Genomic DNA, 19,780 nt, shown 5'->3' with positions numbered 1-19,780 from the left:
CCTTTCTTGGAGTGAAATAGCCAGAGCGTGCAGCAAAGTCCATCTCTTTACCCAGACTTTTGAGGAGAGATAGAGATAGAGAGAGAGAAGCCCAATAAAGCTGGAAATTTGGGGGTGTGGTAAGGTACTGTCAGGATGTCTGAATTTGATGGTTTTCTCTGGTTCATTATTTTTGGGAAGGTGCTGGGACTTGTTAATGTAACTTTAAAAGTATGGCAGGCACCTAGATCTGGTATTAAGTGGGCTTCTCTTCACTTCCCTCCCTGCCTGCCCCCCCACCACTTCGTTCTAAATCTAAACAAAGAAATAAGTATATTGAGCCTTTAAAAATACATTTGACAATGTATCTAGCCATTATTTAGCCTCAGATTTTGTTTGGATTTACTGTAGCCATAGAATACAAAGAGACCTCTAGGAAGTAACTCAGGATCAGACTTGACATTCTGAATATTTCTAGGATAAACCTAAGATAAACTAAAGGAATAAAAAAGTCTTTATTTTTGAAAATAATCTAGTACATCATAACCCTGCCACCACCACCTGACTGCTCTTTTTCCAACTTTAAAATTCTCAGATTCTTTTTGGGTTGAATTTTCTTATGATTAGTCAGTCTAAACCTAATGAGAATTTTTATTTAAAAAAAAAAAAAAAAGGGACACAAGCAGATTTAGTTCCAGGGCTGTGAACAGAGTATGTTTCTCCTTAAGAATAATATTTCACACTCTTTTGCTCTAAACTCAAATGTCTTACTTTTAAAAGTTCAAACTTGTCATGCAGTTAAATCTTCTGACAATGACAAATGCATGTGACATGTCTGAATGTTCAGTTCAGAAACGGCAAAGTTATTAACATTCAGATGTATTAACTCTCTTAGCAACATAAAATTTTAATATCTATCATTAAATGCAAGATTACTTTCCACATAACTGCTCTCATTTTAGTTGATGTATCAATCCTTACTTACAGTGTTCAGTGGAAACTTTTTGGTTTAAAGATCAGAATGAAAACTGTTTTCTTTTACAATCCCGGAGAAATGAAAAATGTTTGCACCTTGTTGAGTGCACCTATACGCAGGTAAACAATTTAACAGCCTGTGCAAGTGCTAAGTGAACAGGAAGAAGGATAAATATATGAAGTTAGCCACTGGTGCTACAAGTAGTTTTATACAAGGTTTCTTCTTGCTCTACAGACCAGAGAAACACAATGTGCCCAATCTGTACCATGTTGGTATCTGGAATTTAATGAGAGCGTCCAGCCACTGACCAAGCCTAGCTAAAGCCATTGCCTAGGAGAAATAATCAGCTTTAGGAAAACTGACCCTAAAAGACTGCGCAGCCTTGAGGCCTGTAGTCTGGAACTATGTATTTATGAACTTACAAAAGCAAGGGTGTAACTATTTTGGGGTAGGTCTTGTAGAAAGGTGGTAGTTAATTCCTTAATTCACTGAGCAGGTGTGGTTTGTCAAACTGCACCCTGAGTAAGGGACATAGGACTTTCCCTTTCAAAAGAAAAGCTGGGGCCAGCCCTAACGAAGGAAAGCTACAGCAGCCAAATTTGAGGAGAAGGTTTAGGTTGTTTAATTTGAATTGCTTTTGGTTACAAAGCCAAATCCCAGCTACCAGGTAACTCTTGACTTTGTACAAGGTGTGTACAGCATTTTGTTGGAGCAGGGTAAGGAATCCACCAGCTTACATCTAGTACCAGAAGTTGTGGAATTTTTCCCACAACCTCCACAATAAAATGTATAAAGAGGAAAAAAAAAAGGCCAAGTGGCTGGCGGAACAACAGCTGAAGCAGAAAGCTCAGATTTCAGTCTCTGAGCAACAAGCATAGGCTTTAGCCCAGAAGCATCTTTAAAAAGCCCAGACTGCAGTTCACCAGGAACAGCAATGGCAGTTCCAGAAACAGTAAGAAGTCCAACTTACAGTTCAGCAACAATGGCAAAAGCCCAGTTGGCAGTCCAACAAGAATGGCAGCAGCAATTCCAGGAGCAGCTGCTATACAGACTTGCAAAACCAGGTGCAGTGCCCTGGGTGTTCGTAAATCTCAACCGTTTCCTAGTCAGAAATGGAACTATTTCCAGAGGTGTGCTTGGTCATTTACAGAAGGTGGCTATTGCAGTGCAGGAGTCATCATCATCTTAGGTATTCAATCAATTCCTTTTTGAGGGGAGAAGGAGAGATGGCATATCCGGCCCTGGGAGAGGATGCTACCACAAACTATGAGGATGATCAGATCTGCCATCCTAGACAAGTTGGGGATCTCTGAGAAAATACTTAAAGTGGTTTTCAGGGATCTCTTTTCCTTGGAGATGCAGCCACACACCTATGCTTGGCATTTGATAGGCTGGGCAACTTGATGGCTCAAGAGTGAGATTTACAGACAGTTAAAGAACTGATAGACCTGCCAGTCCTAAAGTAACAGACTAGCTCCCTGGCAGAGTGAAAGAATGGATGAGTTGATACCAGCTGTCTATGCTAGTAGAAGTAGTGCAACAAAAGGAATATGACAACTCCTATGGTGGAAGCTAGCATCTCAACCAAAAATGAATCCAATTCTTCTCTGCTAGATTATGTTAGCCTTGAGGTACATGGGTCGAGGTGAAAGGTCAACATTCCCTCTACCTCATCAAGAGGAACTGGCCAGCATACAACCAGAGACGACACTATTTTTTGTCAGACCCAGACATAGGTTTGCCACTGCAAAGTTTCATCGGTTTGGGATTTGGGTGATGCTACCATAAAATAAAACTTTTCACCAAATCAAAGTTTCAAAATCTTATCATCTCATGATCAATGAGATCGCGTGCAACCTCTTGCTGGTGCTTTAGCTTCCAACCCTTGTGCATCCATCACAGTTCATATGTGAACTAAAGTGATCTGGGAGGATGGCGTAGGAGAACAGGTATTTCAAAACCACCATACTGACAACCAATTTTGGCCTCGGCTAACATGTCGAAAAGGCTAATGGAGTTTAGCCAGCCTCTGATCTCTGTCTACCTAGGACATCTGCAGAGCTTCCATGTGGAATTCTTTTCACATATTTACAATAACCTATTCCATATTCCTTTGTCAGGCAGCACTATGTCTCTAACTTCACTAACTTGTACAATCCCCAGCACTTATTTGTGACTTTCAATTCCCTCCTAAACCCTTCCCTTCAAAGCACAAGACATTGCTGTATTTTTCAATATGAGGATTGACAAGATCCATCAAACTGTTTCCTCACCCTCTCCTTGGGTATGACTTTCTTCTAGCTCATTCCCCATAAAATACTGTCCACAAAACAAACAAACAAACCAAACCTACCTCTATAACACCTGCCCCAACTCTATTCGCTTTTGAACCCATCACATGTGCTGTTTACAATTGATTTAATTTCCTCTCTATCCTCCCTCAAGAAAAAAACAACAGTTTGGAGAAGGAACATATTCTATTAAGTTTGCAATACCTTCCAGAAGTTGTATCAGGATATGCTAGCCCTTTAAGATGGGTCCAGATCTAAAAGCTGGGAATGGGCAACAGGGGATGTATCGCTTGATGATTATCTGTTCTGTTCATTCCCTCTGAAGCACCTGGCATTGGCCACTGTTGGAAGACAGGATACTGGGCTAGATGAACCTTTGGTATGAACCCAGTATGACCGTTCTTATGTTAAAAATTGTTGTCACTTATGTCAGCCCAAAACACAGGCATTCTGGGAGCTGTATTTTCCAGGGCACGTGAGCTCTAAGCCTCTACAGCAAAGAATTCCAGGAAGAATGAAGCAGCATATATAAGTAGCTTTCTTATTTCACAAGGTGGGAGTTCTGGAAAGAGTAGGTGTGCTAGGTAAGGACTGTGGAAAGATCAACATAGATACCTGGCCAGAGAAGGGAAAGCATAGAATCTGATACCGTTTGTGAGGTGATCCTGGAGAGAGTGAAGAACTTGGGAGCAAACAGAAGAGGCAGCATTGGCCAAGAAGGTATACAGGGCTTGGGAACTGGTATTTATTTGGGGCCCAAGGGCGGCATTTGGGGAGGATGCTTCCCTCCACACCCCAATACTGAGAATTTTCAAGTGTTTTTGTTTGGTTTTGGCACCCTTGTGAAAGAGCCAATGGCCCAATGTAGACTACTATGCAAAGGAAGTGCTTGTTTAAAATGTTTTTTTATTTTGCATTTTTGTTACTCTAGAAAGGGTGGACTTCTCTTTAAGAATCAATTATACTTAGTTAATGAAAGTGAGGATTGGGGCGAGGAGGTCTGAAAGACTGCCTCACTTTTTGCTTGTGTCTCCCACAGTATTCTGTTCAGATGCTACTTTTAATATGCAACTTAAAAACTGAGAAAACAAATGCCAATTCTTTGAAACCATATAATACAGCCAAAATGGCTGGTGTAAATCCTGGGTTTCTCGCTCCAGACCTATAGTAAAACCTATTTTTTTTAATATGAAATACTTAGAATGATTGTAGACAGGAAGCATCTTAAGCATGACTAGTCAATAAAAATTTCAAAGGCTAAAAATCTTCCATTATTCTTTTACAAATGACACTCAAAACCCTTATTGTATCTTGAACCTTATATATGGGTACAGAACTGACTGACTGTATAATTGTCTACTTTCTCCTAATGATGGACAATGGCAAGGCGTCCCTCAACAACTTTAGTTACCAATGACTACTAGTGACTGTTCACTTGCAAGATCTTCAAGTTTCAGTGGGATCCAAGAGGATAGCGCTGGGCACCTGGTCAGGTAACAAGAAATACCTTTTGACAGTTTGCTTATGTTCTGTCTTGTCTATCTGGACTGTAAACTGTCTGGGATGGGGACTATGTTTTATGTGTTTGTATAATGTGTATACAAACCCTGATCCTGACTGGGGTCTTTAAGTGCTACCACAATACAAGTATTAAGATATAGCAAGTGAATATTCAACACCGAAGAGCAAGTTATCTCAGAGTGCCTTCAACACTATCCCACAAAAGAGTATTTAAGACAACCTATGAGGCATTTGCTTTATCTAAGGCCCCAAACCTGCAACTGGCTCTGTGTACATTGACTACTGTGACCAGATGGCACAGGAATCAAATATTTTAAAACTCGTGGCACAGCTCTCAGTTAAAGGACCCACACTTTTAAAATTTGATCCTTTGGTAAGTCCACCAGCATCTGGATGTATTAATGTTTAGGGCCCAATGCAAGGACTGTTTATTTTGATCACAATTTGATTAACAAAAGAACTACAATACCAGAACAGAGGAGTAATAGTTCTAGTCCAGCAATGTATCTCCAGCAGCGGCCAGTCAGTACCAGATGCTTCAAAGAAAGGGGCAAACATTCTCATAATGGACAGTGATGGAACAACCTGACTATAAGGGAAGCTCCTTCCTACATCCAGGCAGTCAATGGTTGACATATTTGTTGTATCCTATAATGCAATTGCTGGAGTCTTTATTAACTTGCACGTGAAAGCAGAAGCAATTCAGAGACTTATCACAGAGACCCTGTACTTCAGCCTTTTCCCTAGTAACCTGAATGTAGCTTTCAGGACCTCCAGGTAGTCTTTATTTTGCAGTTGTCTTAATAACAGTTGGAAACACTTAGCTAGCTGCCCTGGCAATAGGCACTCTGGAAATAAATAAGTCTAGGAAAGTCTCTAGACTATTCATTTTCTTTAACGATATCCATCCAATAACTCATCCTAGCCACGTCCCAAATGTGACACAGAAAAGTGAGAGAGACAGCATAATAGTTTCAAAAAGGGGAGAAAAAGTTAAATGTTGCAAATCACAGCATTAAATATCCTAAATTTACTAGCATTTTTCTGAGTAACCGTTATCCCTCTCCCATTGCCACTAGTACGTATCAAAGAATTTTTTCATGGCTGAGATATACTTAAAGAGATATGCATAATAGGAACGCTATAATCTAGAAGACAAAGGCCTAATGAGATCCAATGGCTGGACCATTGGAATAACTATCACTAGAAGTCTTCAAATAAAGATTGGATATGTTTCTAAAAAGAAGTTATTGGCCTGATGGAAGAATTACTGGGTGAAGTTCTATGGTCTATGTTATGCAGGAAGTTAAACTAGAACCCAAATCCCTTTTGGCCTAAATCTAGGAGTTTCTGGGCTGTTTACAGGCAAGCTATGTTGGCTAAAACAAGATCTTACTCAAACCAAACTTGTAGTCTGATTTTTTTTTTTTAAATTCACTTTCATTGCCTTTGCATGGCTTGTCTTCATTTCACTGTTGGGGATATTTTCAACTAGAAGTAGGGACTACTAGAAATCTCACACAGGAAAGATGAGTCTCATGAGATTTCCAACTCAAGTTTATGTAACTGAGAAAGTGACATTCTGAAAACACAAAAATGTTTGTGTGCTCATCAGAACCAAACTGAACGCTAACCCTTGAAAGGTTAACCAGTATCAAAAATCTAGTTCTCCTTGAGCAGCAAGACAAGTCTCTGGAATATCATTACTTGATATTTTTAAAGCACAGATCCATCCAGTAAAGTTAGTAATTAAATCATTCCAACAGATTAATACTCAGCCCAACATTCTGAGACTCCATCTAGGCATAAACACCACAGTCTCCACAGACAGATGAGCAAAGTCCTGGATAATACCTATGCTCAATCAGTTTTTTTGAAAATTACCATCTGATTCTCTGACTTTTACACCCTAGGAAAATTCCACCAGAATTTATTTTTTTTAAAATCAAGATGTGTGGTATTTTTCTAAACTCACAAGCAATCTGAATACAGGAGACTGAGAGCATACTGGGACAATGCATGCCAAATTATGAAACTTCCATGTGACCCATGTCCTTTAAGCCTAATTTAAGAAGTGCTTCCACTATCCTACATTACTAAAGCAGCTGTAAAGTTATTGAATGTTGACATAGCAAGCTGGTAATAAAATAGCATTGCTTTCAATATCCATTCACTACTATGCACTTCAACAAAGGACTTCACCAAGTACATCTAGAGAAACGTGCTCTTGCATTGCAGCTAGATATACTAAATACAGTAAGTATTAACTAATGTTCCAGTAAACTGAATGGACCCTGGTTGAGAACCATTGATATAGACAATCCCTGCCAGTAAGTGTTTAACAGATATACTGGAAAGGGAGCAATCTGTTACCTTGAAAACCCTGAAGGTACATGAATGGCTTAGTTTCTTTCTATATCAGAAGGCTATGTTCAACTTCTAAACACTCATCTTCAGTATATACGGTCAAAGTTGACATTAATGACCTTCGCTGGTCACTAAATGTGAGCCACTACTCAGAGCTGTGGATTCCCCCCCCCCTAAAACTAACAATCAAGAGTGATCCTGAACAAAATATTCTTGGACTGTCGCAAAATTATTTGTATAGAAGTGCTCAAAGGCCCCAAATAGGATTTGGGCTCCATTGTGCAAGGTGCTGTAAAAAAACACAGCATAAAACAGGCCCCTATCCCAAAGAGTTCACAATCTAGAACCTAAATCCTACAAACATTGTTGCATATGCATAAAATTTCTCATGGGTGTTTGCAAAATTAAGTCTAAATTAAGACAACAGAAGAGGATGAAAACTTTTTAAATTAAAGGTACAATTTTCTAAAAAAAACCCACACTTGGGTCTGAAAAATTTCCAACTAGCATTATAAACAACACCTATGACTGGCCCCCCAAAATTATATTTGTTTAGTGTACGTAATAGCATTTCTTGTATAGTGACTTTCCTTGTTTTCACTATTTGTGGCACTTTCACCTAGCAGTGCCGGAATGAATATTTTGTCTGGTAAATACCGAGAAGTATAGTTAATACCATAATAACCAACAAAGGTGGAACAGTAAGACAAGTGTTGCACATGAAACTACTTTAAAACTCCTCCTTAAATTGGCTATATATTAAGTTAAACATGCCCCTTAATATAACTGTTTCTATTAACTCTGAACACAGAGTTACAGAAACAGGTTTAAAGAATTATCCGAATAGTAATGATTAATTATTAGCTACACAAAGTCAACTGCTCTTGACTCGAAACAAATATTTCCACTATGGTACACCTAAGAAAATGAAGCCGTTGAAACTGACTACCTGAAAGGAACTGATCAAACACCATTATGCATGCAAGTGAGTGACAAGGCTTCTTCCCATGTCACAAGAGGTGTTAGATCACAAGCAAGGAAAAGGAAAATGGACAGGAAAATGGAGGAAGTCTTTCAGAAGTCAACACAATAGGGGAACAGTTGTCTCATCACAGATGGCCTGTTCCCCAAGCCATAGGTCTGTGTCCCTGAAACAGTGGAAGTTTTATGGTATCAGAGTCTTTCCAATCCTAAAATACAACCCTTTCCTAAAGAACACAACCCAGCTCTCACCAGCCCTTGGATTACACATGCTGTCTTCATAAATATGGACAAGAACAGAGACTTCCAGATAACTAGGATTAAAGCTAAAATGTGTTATTTTTTTGGGGGGGGGAGGACAAGGCTGGATTTGGGGTGTCTCTGGAGAAGACTTTGAGGAGGCTTGGTTTTGGAACGTTGTTGTAGCCCTGCGGGTCCCGGGATATTAGAGAGACATGGTAAGCGAGGTCATCTCTTTTACCGGACCAGCTTCCGAAGAGCGCTGTGTAACTCGAAAGCGTGTCTCCCTCACCAACAGAAGTTGATCCAATACAAGATATGACCTCCCCCGCCTTGTCTCTGGAGCGGCTGGCTGGACTGAAAGCGGCGTTTGGTGGACTGAGGCAAGAGGGTGTGGGGGGGGAAAGGGAGCAACTGGAGCAGGGCGCTTGGCGGGATGTGGGGAGAGGGGACAGGGCTGCTTGGTGGGTGGGGAGGGAGAAGAGAGGGGAGGCTGGAGGGGCTGCCCGGTGAGACGGGATGGAGGAGGGACCGGGCTGCTCGGCGGCAGCAGGGCTCGGCAGGTACCGGGACTCTTACCTCGCATGAAACCCCTGAGCGTCCGCCGCGCCTCACAGCGGCAGCCGCCCGGCGTCCAAGTCGGCCGCTCGGCGCGCCGCTAGCCCGGTGATATCACCAACGCGACCTCGCGGAGCCACCGGCAGCCAAGGCCTGGAAACAAAGCGGGCAGCAGCCCCGGAGCCACCTTTAGTCACACGCCGGCCCGGCCCGGGCCCGCTGCCCCTGTCTCCAGACCCCGCAGCGCGGAGCGGAAACTCGCCGGCCGCCGCCATGGCCACAGGAGACGCCGGGGAGGCGCCCACGCTGCGCCACAGTTACCACGGCCCAGCTCCCTGCCCCCGGTCCTGGCCACATCCCCCCCGTATGCTCCCCGACCGCCCTGGCCTAGCTACCCCCACAGCTCCTCCTGCCCTGGCTACCCGTCCTGGCTACACCCTCCCAGCCCCGCCTACGCCCCCCCTTCCCTGCCCTGGCTACAACCCCAACTCCTGCTCCCACCCCAGCGCCCTGCCCCGGCTACGCCCCCCCAGTTCCTTCCATCCCCCGCCCCTCTTCTGCCCCGGCTACGCCCCCCGAGTTCGCCTTGCCCTGCCACCCCCAGCGCCCTGTCCTGGCTACGCCCCCCCTCCCGCCAGCTCCCTGATCCCCCTCGGGTCCCTGCCCGGGCTACGCGCTCCCTGCGCCCCCAGCTCCGCTCGCCGCCTGCTCCGTTACCCGGGTCTCTGCCCGGGGGCGATCGGGATCCCTCCCGCCCCGTCCCACCGCTGCCCAACGGAACGAATCGGTTGCTCCTCAACCTACTCGCAGGCTCCTTGCAGCAGCATGTCCCGAGTCGCCGCCTCGGGGCCCCTTGGCTCGGCTCCCTGCGGTGCTGGCTGGGGGAGCCGACTTCACTTAACCCTGGGGCGAGACGCCTGCTTCCCCCCTAGCCTCGCCGGGGCTGCTGCATTTCGCTTCCTCCATCCCTGTTCACGGCAGGAGCTGCTTGGGAGACAGACGCGCTGAAAGGGGAAGCCTGTGCTCAGCGCCCCTCTCCTCCGGCAGCACCAAGCAAGCCGCCGCCGCCTCCTCCTGCTGGAGGGAGGCTGGGTTAGAAACCAGCACCTGCTGCTGGAGATCACTAAAAATTGAAATTGGAAACCCAAGGGGAGCGACAGGAGGAGCCCTCAGGGGTCTTCCTAGGGTGGTGCTGCTCCCCGCCCTTGCCCTGGAGCTCTCTCGCCTGATGAGAGAGAGAACGGGTTTTCTGCTGAAATCTAATCTATACAAGTTAACTAGTAGCAGTCTACGTTTTTTTTGTTGTTTTTTTTTTTTTTTAAAAACCTGCTAAAGGAGAGAGGTCTGAGCTTGGGGTAGGCATGGGGGTGAGGGAACCACATTTGCCCAGTTTAACTCTAGCAGCAAAAAAACAGAACTGCAAACACTTGTTTGGTGTCTAAATAACGACACTGGTGTTGGTAAGATGCCAGGGGTGTAGCCCCGGGTGTACAGGAAAGAGCCAGAAAGTTTACACCATGAAAAGTTAATGTGTTGATTACAACACAGTACCCAGACACTTCAGGCTTGCAGCACAGATGAAGCAGAACTTTTAAATCAGACTTGTCTATACTGGGACATTTTAACAAAAAATCCAGCTGCTGCCAACGCAGGTTCAACTGCCAATTCTGAGCAAATCTAATTAACACAGCGTTGAAAACAGTTGCCAAAAACAGTGAGAAATCTAGTGTAGCGCTCCCAATGTTACTAATGCCAGTATAACTGAATTAGTGGTAGCAAAAGTGGGGTGTGTGTAAATCCCTAGCATACCAAGGCTAAAGAAGAGCATACCACAATTCAAGAATACAGTCAAAATGGTTTGTCAGGATCTATATTGCAAGACTGAACCATTTTTTTAACTGTGTGGGGCCTTAACATCTTGACTAGACCAGAGGTTCTCAAACTGTGGTCCGTGGACCACCAGTGGTCCATGAGCTCCATTCAGGTGTTCCGCGGATAGTTCACTCTAAGGTGTGCACCTGAGTGGCCACACACGAGAGAATGAAAGGCCACCCATCTAATTAGTGGAGCTGTGCAGGCGTGGCTCCACTAATTAGGTGCCGTGACCCTGGAGAAGATGCACATGTAAGTTGAGGTGGTGGCCTTGGGGGGAATAAGGGGTAAGTGGGAGGGGGCAGTGGGGTGAGAAGAGGGGGTGAGGAAAATTTGGGATGTGCAGGGCTGCGGCGGCCAGAGAAAGAGGTGACTTTCCCCAGCTCCAGTGCTGCAGCTGCCAGGGAGAGACAGCCCTCCTTCCCAGCCTCAGCTCTGTGGCTGCTGTTGTGGGGAGATACCCCCCTCCCAGCCCCAGCTTGGGGGCTGCCGCAACCAGGGAGAGAGGGCACATCCATTGCATTAGAAAAGTAAGACTACTGATATTAAAATATGAGTTGTGTGCTTTTATTTGTAGAACAAAAACACGTTAATTATTATTAAGGTTTTTTTATATATAGCGCTTTTATCCAAAGCGCTTTACAGTAGTTAGCTACCAGTACAAACAACATTTGGAAAAATCATTAAGTGGTCTGCCAAGACCCTCAGCAATTTTCAAGTGGTCCGCGAAAAAAAAAGTTTGAGAACCATTAAACTAGACCTTGCAACAACATAGCTTTTCACCTGATAGATGGAACAGAACATTCACTTTCATTTAGTCTCTTGTTGTTGCAGCTGACTTCCAACACTGAATAACACTCAGGAATATAAACTTTGATCAAGTGTTAGCTCTTGGCTAACAAGAATTAAAAAAATTAAAGAAATAATGGGATATTTTATCATTGGGATGGATTGATCCACATTCTGATCAAAGTAGCAACACTCTTCTGGGGGTTCCATTTGTTTTTGATTATGGTGCCATTGCTGGACATTGATGCAATATGGTGCATCTCTCCATGTTACTTAGAGCCAACAGTTCCAGTATGATATCGGCCTTCTGAGATGACTTTTACCCAGAAATATCAACATAGTTTCATTCAGAAATTTGATGCTGACCAATTGGCTATGGAAAGCAACTAGCTCAAGGGACAACAATATCACTAATATTTTCAAAAATTCATGTTCTAGAGTGAAAGTGGGGCTAAGTAGCACCAAAGCCATATGGACAGCTGACATGTAGTGAATAAAATGCTAACATGTTAAACTTCTTAGAAACCTCTCCTGCTGTTGGATGAGGCAATGTGCTGAAAATTCTTGAAAAAAAAATGGAAGTTATTCCCAGTTAATATGTGGTATCCTTAGATAGTTTGGACTAGATGGTTAGTCTTTTCAGCCACAAGTGATTAGATCAGTACTTTGCATCAACTTCGATCCTATAAAATGAGTTGCCAGCAGTAAGTTTCTCCTGGTATTTTCTAGTGTACCAGTTCTCAACCAGAGGTCTGGGTCCCTTGGGAGGCCACGAGCAGGTTTCCGGGGGTCTGGCAAAATAAACCAGAGAGCAGGGCTGCCATTAGACTTGTTGGGGCCCGGGACAGAATGCTGAAGCCCGAGCCCCGCCGCCCAGGGCTCAAGCTGAAGCCCTGTGGCGTGGGGCCCCAGGCAGTTGCCCTGCGTGCTGCACCCTAACGTCAGCCCTGGCTTGTAATCTACTGGATATGCAGAAAAACAGTTGTGGCACAAGTGGGCCGTGGAATTTTTATAGCATGTGGTGGTGGTGCTGGGGGAGCTCAGAAAGAAAAAGGTTGAGAACTGCTGCCCTAATGCCTTCCAAATGTTATGACTGGTAATAATATTTTAATTTGAGGATCTTCACATGTTTGCATGTGTTAATTAAGCTTCACAACATTCCTGTGAGGGAGGTAAGTAGCACTGTGTCTATTTGTATAGATGGGGAAATGAGGCTCTGAGACCTTAAGCATTTTGCCAAATATCACAAAGTGAGTCAGTGACAGAGCTGGAAACAAAGCCCAGAAATCCTGACTCCAGTCCCATGCTCTTGTTACTAGACAACTGTTCCTCCCACCTCCTTTTTGCATTTGTGGCAACAAAGTAGTCTGTTCCTTTTCACCATCCTACTGTGTCTGCTCCGGAATGTCGATAGATGTGGCTTAATGCCAGGAAGGCTGTCAGATTGTATGAATGAATCTTTAATATTTAGATCACAGCTCACCATTAGACTGAGCATGTGCAAAATATGGTATAAATTACTGTCACTCGTAGCCTTTAACATGTTTATGTGGTTGTCACTGACAAATATTCCAATATTAAAAACTATGAAGAGATAGTCAGACTTCTAGCAGAGACAAAGCTAACCTTGTAAACTTTGTCCACAAATGGACCTATCCTACCAAATGCCTTTGTAGGAATGAGAGTCCTCTATTGTCCTGAGAAAATGCCCACATCTTTTTTGTCTTGCCACCAAAGTGTGACAGACTATGTTACATAGTAAGACTTGGGAAGGATCACAGGCTATCTCCAGTTAATATCTATGGTAAAATAAATTTTCTGTCTTATGACATGTTCCACAAGTGCTACAGTCTTCATTATCACAGCCATATACATATGATGGATAACATACTTGGGGGGGGGAGTGAATTATGATGGAATCTATCTTTCAGAGGTTTGCAGTCTGTTGCCTTTGTAACCACTGCTGGCCCCTGGAGAGCTGATGGGTCACATGATCTTGGGTCTCCTTTTTTCCAGTTGCTTCTGAGCTAATTCATTGTAAATAAGGAACTAGAGGCCTGTAAAAGCAGATGGAACGCAGGAGAACTAGCGTAGCTGTCTCTACTAGGAGCCATTGCTATGTGAAAGAGGGAGAAGAAATGAGAGCTTTCCTCAGGGTTTGGAGTCACCAGCAGGAGAAGCCAAACTAAAACCAGTCTGGGATTTTTAAAGGTGCCTAAAGGAGTTAGGTACCCAGATCCAAAGGGATTTGGAGACCTACCTTTCTTAGGCTCTTCTGAAACTCCTAGCTTTCATAGAGAAGTCCATATAAATGCTGCAGAACTGGCAGCAGTAGCCAGATTGAGCCAATGGTTCTTAAAGGGTTGTAAATACTTCCTGTCCTGCATTACATGCTGCCTGATTAATAAAATGAACACATATACAGTCTTATTTGAGACTCTGTTCTTATTTCCCAGGATGAATTTAATTATTCTTTTGTCCACAGTGAGAAGAACTTGGCTCATGTTAGGTTCCAGTCCAACAACGATCTCTGTGCGGATGCAGGGGACTGCCGGCATGGAAATCTCTGCAGGAGCAGAGCCTTAGTGAATGAATACAAAGGAGGACCACTCTGGTAAAAAAACAGCATTGGTAGGCCTTCCTCTTGAATTGTTGCCAATCCACAAGCAATATATTTCCATCAAGATTGGACTTTTATGGGTGTTCTACAGGACTTTTCTGTTTTTCGGTTTTTCCATTTTCAATATGAGCTTCCTCAGTCAATTTTGTTTCTAAATAGTTTCTCCACTTATGGAAATTGATATCTATCATATTTTTATTAATAATTTATCTAGAACCAAAAAGCACTACAGAGGAAGTAGTGGCATAGGCAGAGATAGTATTACGAACAAGACAGAATGTACAGAATGGGGTTTGGCCATTAGAGCATGAATACTTAACATGCGGATTTTGAGTTGTTCTGAAAAAAATATAGCAACTCTGAAGCACAGTCCTGTTATTTCACTGTCTTATATTGCAATAGTGCCTAGAGGGCCCAACCAAGACTGAGGCTCCAATGTTTTAGGAATAATATATACACACATTAAGAGACAGTCTCTATCCTGAAGAGCTTACAGTCCAGATGGATAGGACAGACAAAGGGTGAGAGAAAGGAAGTGTTATCATCCTCATTTTATACATGAGGAGCTCAGGAACAGAGATTAAGTGATTTACCTAAGGTCTCACAGGAAGTCTGTGATAGTCAGGAATTTAACCCTGGTCTCCTGATCCTAATCTGGTGCCTCTGTGACAGGGTGTACCAACTCCGCACTGGGCCAACGGAAACGGACCAATCACAATGGGCCCAGGAGGCCACGCCCCCTTTCCCTGCTGTGCATGCTCCAGGTGTAAGAGAGAGATAAAAGGAGGCAACCCAGGTCAATCAGAGCTGGCTGTGGAGGAGGAAGGATGTGTACTGCAGGCTTCTCCAGAGGGGCCAGTGATGCTCCAAGTGCAAGAGCCCATAGACCCGGTCTATGCTATGGGCAACTCACCGACTGTGGAGACTGATGGTGTAACATGGTTTCTAGGTGTTATGTTTGTGTTCAATACACTTTAGTGGTTATATTATAATGTTTAATATTTAGTAATAGAATGCATAAAGCAACTGTCACCGAGAGACCGATTCAAACCAACTCAGCCTGGAACTTTCGCATCATGCAGGCTATTTAAGGACAGTGTGCTGTGTCAGCCGGCTGTCTGTTTGAGAGGCAGCCAGGTACCTGTCTTGTTTGCGTGGGCTTCGGAGGAGTCCTTCTACGGTTCTTGATCCACATTATCGCTCTACAAAGGCATCAAACACCTGAGCCAACCTACCTATTCCCGATTCCAGCACTGCTGTGTTCCTGGTTTGGCCATAAAAGGTCCTGAGCTCCTCCTGTCTCTGGGAATGCCAGTATGGTCAGAGAGTTGTAGGTCCAGGATCCTGTGATCCCTAGCTTCAATGACAGATACTCAACATCAGCTGCTGATTTCTAGACTCCTAGAGATGGTACAATTACTGGGGTTTTTTCCTTTGTTTTATCTTTTAGTTATAGTCCATTGCCAAGGGTTGGGGAATGGGGAGGTGGGTGGGCTTCATGCCCATCTTTTGGGGCAACCACATTGCTTTTTCATGGTTTATGTTTTATTCTTCCCCTTTCCCAAACATTGTTAGCTTTCCCTAATAAATTCCCTTTTTGTTGTCTTTCTTTAAATCTGTTACATACCTTCAGGGAGGCGGGTGCATTTATTTACTCCCCAGGTGATAGATCCTGGAACACCAGTCCAAGAACCTGGCCACTGGTACTGAGAACTTGTAACAATGGGGATGCCAAGCTGCTGCCCGCCAAAGAGATGCCCACGATGCAACTTGTGGCAGGAAGTGACGCAGGGGATGTAGTAGAAGCTGATGCTTAAAAACCTTTAGGGGGGGCTGGGTTTCCCTACCACAAACCACTAGATGTGGCTGCTGTTTCTTATCAGTCTGCTCAGGGACCATAGACTGTGTGTTTGTTCTGCCCCACCCATGGGCTATAGACTGATTGCTGTTCTGCCCTGCTCCAGAGGCTGATTCCCCAATTTCTACTCTCTGCCCCAACCAGGAGGCTTAGGTGCTATAGACCAATTGTTTGCCCTGCACCACCATGGGGCTATAGACTGATTGCTGAGCCATCTCACCCAGATAGCCAGAACATGGTGGTGGGTGGAGCCCTCATTAGAGGAGGCTAGTTCCCAGCTCTGCCCCTTCCATCCATGCCCCACCCCTGCAGCTAGAGCCCCAAGGATGACCCCCACACCTGGAGGAGTCCCGAGTGACCCCCCCCCCTTAGCTGGAGGAGGCCTGGGCCAGCTGAAGCCCCAAGCCTTCCCCCACCTGCCTGGAGGAGCCCTGAGCCAGCTGTGCCACGCCTCCCCTCCCGAGACCCCAAGCTGCTGCAGGGAAAAACCTCTCACTCTTGTCCGAAGAAGCTTTTCATATGCCCGATTCAGGTTCCAGGGTGGCTGAAGAGGTGGTATTTGCTACTCAGCTTCCTGGGTTAATCAGTAATCTCTCTGGAGTCCAGCGAGAATAGTGATGAACTCAGGAAGCTGAATAGCACATACCACTTCCTCAGATGCCTTGGAGCCTGCATGGGGCATAATAAAACAAACATCCACCCCAAACCCTGTAACCCGGGGTCTGGTGGCTGGAGCAGTGCCAGGGGAGGAAGAGCCTCCCCTGGCCTATTATAGTTGCTGCCCATGGGCTAGAACCCCAATTACTACTATCTGCCCCAGCCAGGCGGCTTGGGTGACCATAGACTATTTGTTTGCCCACCCCTGCCCCAGGGCTACCATCCTACCCAGAGGGCCAGAACTTCAACTCTTGTTGTTGGCCCCAGCCTGGAGACTCAGGGGCTACTGAATGTTTATTTGCTCATCCCCGCCAGGGGTCCAGAGCCCATCATACTGCAGTTATCTGATCAAACAGGGAATCCTGACAACTGAGTGCTAGAGTGTGCCAACCCTGCAGTGGGCCAGCAGGGGCTGCCCGGCCTGACAACAGAGCCCCCTGTCACAGCCTCAACCAGAAGATCATCCTTTCTCTCTAGCTTTAGCTTCAGATGTACATATAGCATTATAAATGGCTAGCAATATGGGGTATGAGTGGTAGCAAGAATATAGAGAGAGGCAAAGGAAGAGAGGTTATTTCACAAGCCCAGAAACTAGTGTGGGGAGGACCAATAGGTGATAATTGTAATACAAGTTCTGGTCTTAGTTTGAGTCTTCACAGTGGTGGTTGTACAGATAAAGGGTCTTCGATAGTGATATTCAATTGCACTGATGACTGTATTTTAGTGTACATTTACATTGTACTGTTGATAAGACAAGACATTATATTAGCTGTGGTGGCAAAATGGACGTGACAGCAGTATTAGCAGGTGACATAAAGGGGGTGGCAATGTCAGATGGGACACTTGTTTATATGGGGCCTGACTGTGCATCCTAATTGTATTTGAGCTAGTTTCTTCTTTGCTCACTTCTGTTCTTGAACTACAGAATATTTAAAGGTTCTGCTTATTTTGCTTTTTTTAAAAGAGCATTAAGAGCCATTATCTGTGCCTGTCATTACCGCTTTCTTCACTTGTCAGACTTGTTGCCAACGATCCACCAATTGCTTGGTTTTTTAGTGAATTTAGTGGCTGATGGCAGTATAAACTGGAGACCTGTATTTATCTACTGAGCAAGTCCAGCATATAGTTTGTCATTGCAAGCTTCTCAATACACTTCACCACCAATGTGCATCAGCCTAGGCTTGGAGGGTCCATCTCAAGGTGGAATAGGGTAGTTTACTCTCCAGCTTATTCATCTGGCCAGCTACATTAGAGGAGACTCAGACTTCTATGATCAAAGACTGCTGTTTCCTAAGCCTCAGATGGTGGTGGTGGTGATGTTTTAAAAAGATTGGAAATGGTGTACAAAATCAAATATAAGTATCAGTTTTTAAAAGAGTTTCAGTGAAAGCAGGATTTAAAAAAAATTAAATATTCTCTGACAATGCATCTTGCTATGCTATTGCTTTATTTTGGAGGTCTATTCCAGAAAAATGGATGCGACAGTTAAAAGCAACAGCAGTGCTGGAGAAGATGACTGTTAATTTTAAAAACAAGAGAGAAAAATAGAATAGAATTAATTCTGAAACTACTTAAAGTATCAAGAGACTTCAGCTTCAGCTGAACTTTTCTGTGGTAAACTGTAGCCTCAATGGATTTTATCTGTAGTGACTGTTAGACCATTTCTTCTTTTTGAAGAGATCCCTACAATAGCCTCTCAAACACTACAAGACCAATGTTTTCCTGGATATTTGACTGAAGTGTGTTGAATTGCTCCATCCTAAGCATTCCATGAAATAGTTTTGCAGAAAAAAGATCATTTCCCTACAGTGTGGAATCTCCAACAATAATAGATAAGAGCAAGGAAGTAAAACTGATTGGTTTAGTCTCATTTTCCAGACTGACTGTAGTATGGGGTAGAGGGGAAAAGTAGTTGAAAATAATTTTTTAAAATTTAGTTTTAATAATCTAAGGTCTTGCTGTTATTTCTCTATACAGTGAGTAGCACAATGCGGGCCCTGATCCTTGATGCTACTGTAATACAAATAATAATATAATAAAAGTAGCTTATTACAAGCTATGGGACATATGTAATCTGCTATTCTTTGTCTGGTGGAAGGAACAATACTGAATTCTTGAGCACCATTTTGTGAAACTTAATTCACGTTTGAACAGTTAGTGAGTTTTCTTCCACCAATACATATAAATAGAATGAACCTGTTGTTTTTTTAAAATAAGTACATAAGAATATAAGAATGGCCCCACTGGGTCAGACCAAGGGTTCATCTAGCCCAGTATCCTGTCTTCCGACAGTGGCCAGTGCCAGGTGTCCCAGAGGGAATGAACAGAATAGGTAATCATCAAGTGATCCATCCCCTGTCGCTCATTCCCAGCTTCTGGCAAACAGAGGCTAGGGACACCATTCCTGCCCATCCTGGCTAATAGCCATTGATGGACCTATCCTCCATGAATGTATCTAGTTCTTTTTTGAACCCTGTTATGCTCTTGGCCTTCACAACATCCTCTGGCAAGGAGTTCCACAGGTTGACTGTGCATTGTGTGAAGAAATACTTTATTTTATTTGTTTTAAACCTGTTGCCTATTAATTTCATTTGGTGACCCCTAGTTCTTGTGTTGTGAGAAGTAGTAAACAACACTTCCTTATCTACTTTCTCTACACCAGTCATGATTTTATAGACCTCAGTCATATCTCTCCTTAGCCATCTCTTTTCCAACCTGAAAAATCCGAGTCTTATTAATCTCTTCTTATACAGAAGCTGTTTCATAACCCTAATCATTTTTGTTGCCCTTTTCTGAACCTTTTCCAGTTTCAATATATCTTTTTTGAGATGTGGCGACCACATCTACACACAGTATTCAAGATGTGGGCATACCATGGATTTATATAGAGGCAACATGATATTTTCTGTCCTATTATCTATCCCTTTCTTAATTATTCCGAGCATTCTGTTCACTTTTTTGACTGCCGCTGCACATTGAGTGGATATTTTCAGATAACTATCCACAATGACTCCAAGATCTCTTCCTTGAGTGGTAACAGCTAATTTAGACCCCATCATTTTATATGTATA

At 43.8% G+C, this 19,780-nt stretch overlaps 1 protein-coding gene and 1 long non-coding RNA gene across 4 annotated transcripts in view; one reads left to right on the top strand and one right to left on the bottom strand.

Moving 5' to 3' along the window:
* ZC3H12C (zinc finger CCCH-type containing 12C) overlaps window positions 1-10,099 on the bottom strand; it is a 70,544-nt gene extending 60,445 nt beyond the window's left edge. Inside the window, exons 1-2 of one of the 2 annotated variants that reach the window (XM_074957732.1) lie at window positions 9,718-10,099; window positions 8,935-9,066 (exon numbers count right to left, since the gene is read on the bottom strand). The gene's annotated coding sequence lies outside the window, so the exon portion shown is untranslated. The remainder of the gene's footprint in view (window positions 1-8,934; window positions 9,067-9,717) is intronic. The other variant, XM_074957741.1, reaches the window with a different exon arrangement.
* On the top strand, window positions 8,607-15,046 carry LOC141990498 (uncharacterized). Of its 2 annotated transcripts, none has more exons than XR_012640194.1 (3): window positions 8,607-8,738; window positions 14,060-14,205; window positions 14,867-15,046. It is a non-coding gene; the product is annotated as an uncharacterized LOC141990498 (long non-coding RNA). The 2 variants fall into 2 exon arrangements; XR_012640193.1 differs by lacking the exon at window positions 8,607-8,738 and adding an exon at window positions 8,835-8,918 and having other exon boundaries at window positions 14,867-15,043.
* The last annotated feature ends 4,734 nt before the right edge of the window (window positions 15,047-19,780 follow it).

This window comes from Natator depressus, chromosome 1 (genome assembly GCF_965152275.1).
Source record: "Natator depressus isolate rNatDep1 chromosome 1, rNatDep2.hap1, whole genome shotgun sequence".
NCBI lineage: Eukaryota > Metazoa > Chordata > Testudines > Cheloniidae > Natator > Natator depressus.
Note: the sequence above shows the minus strand (reverse complement) of the source record. Positions and strands in the feature narration are given on the sequence as shown.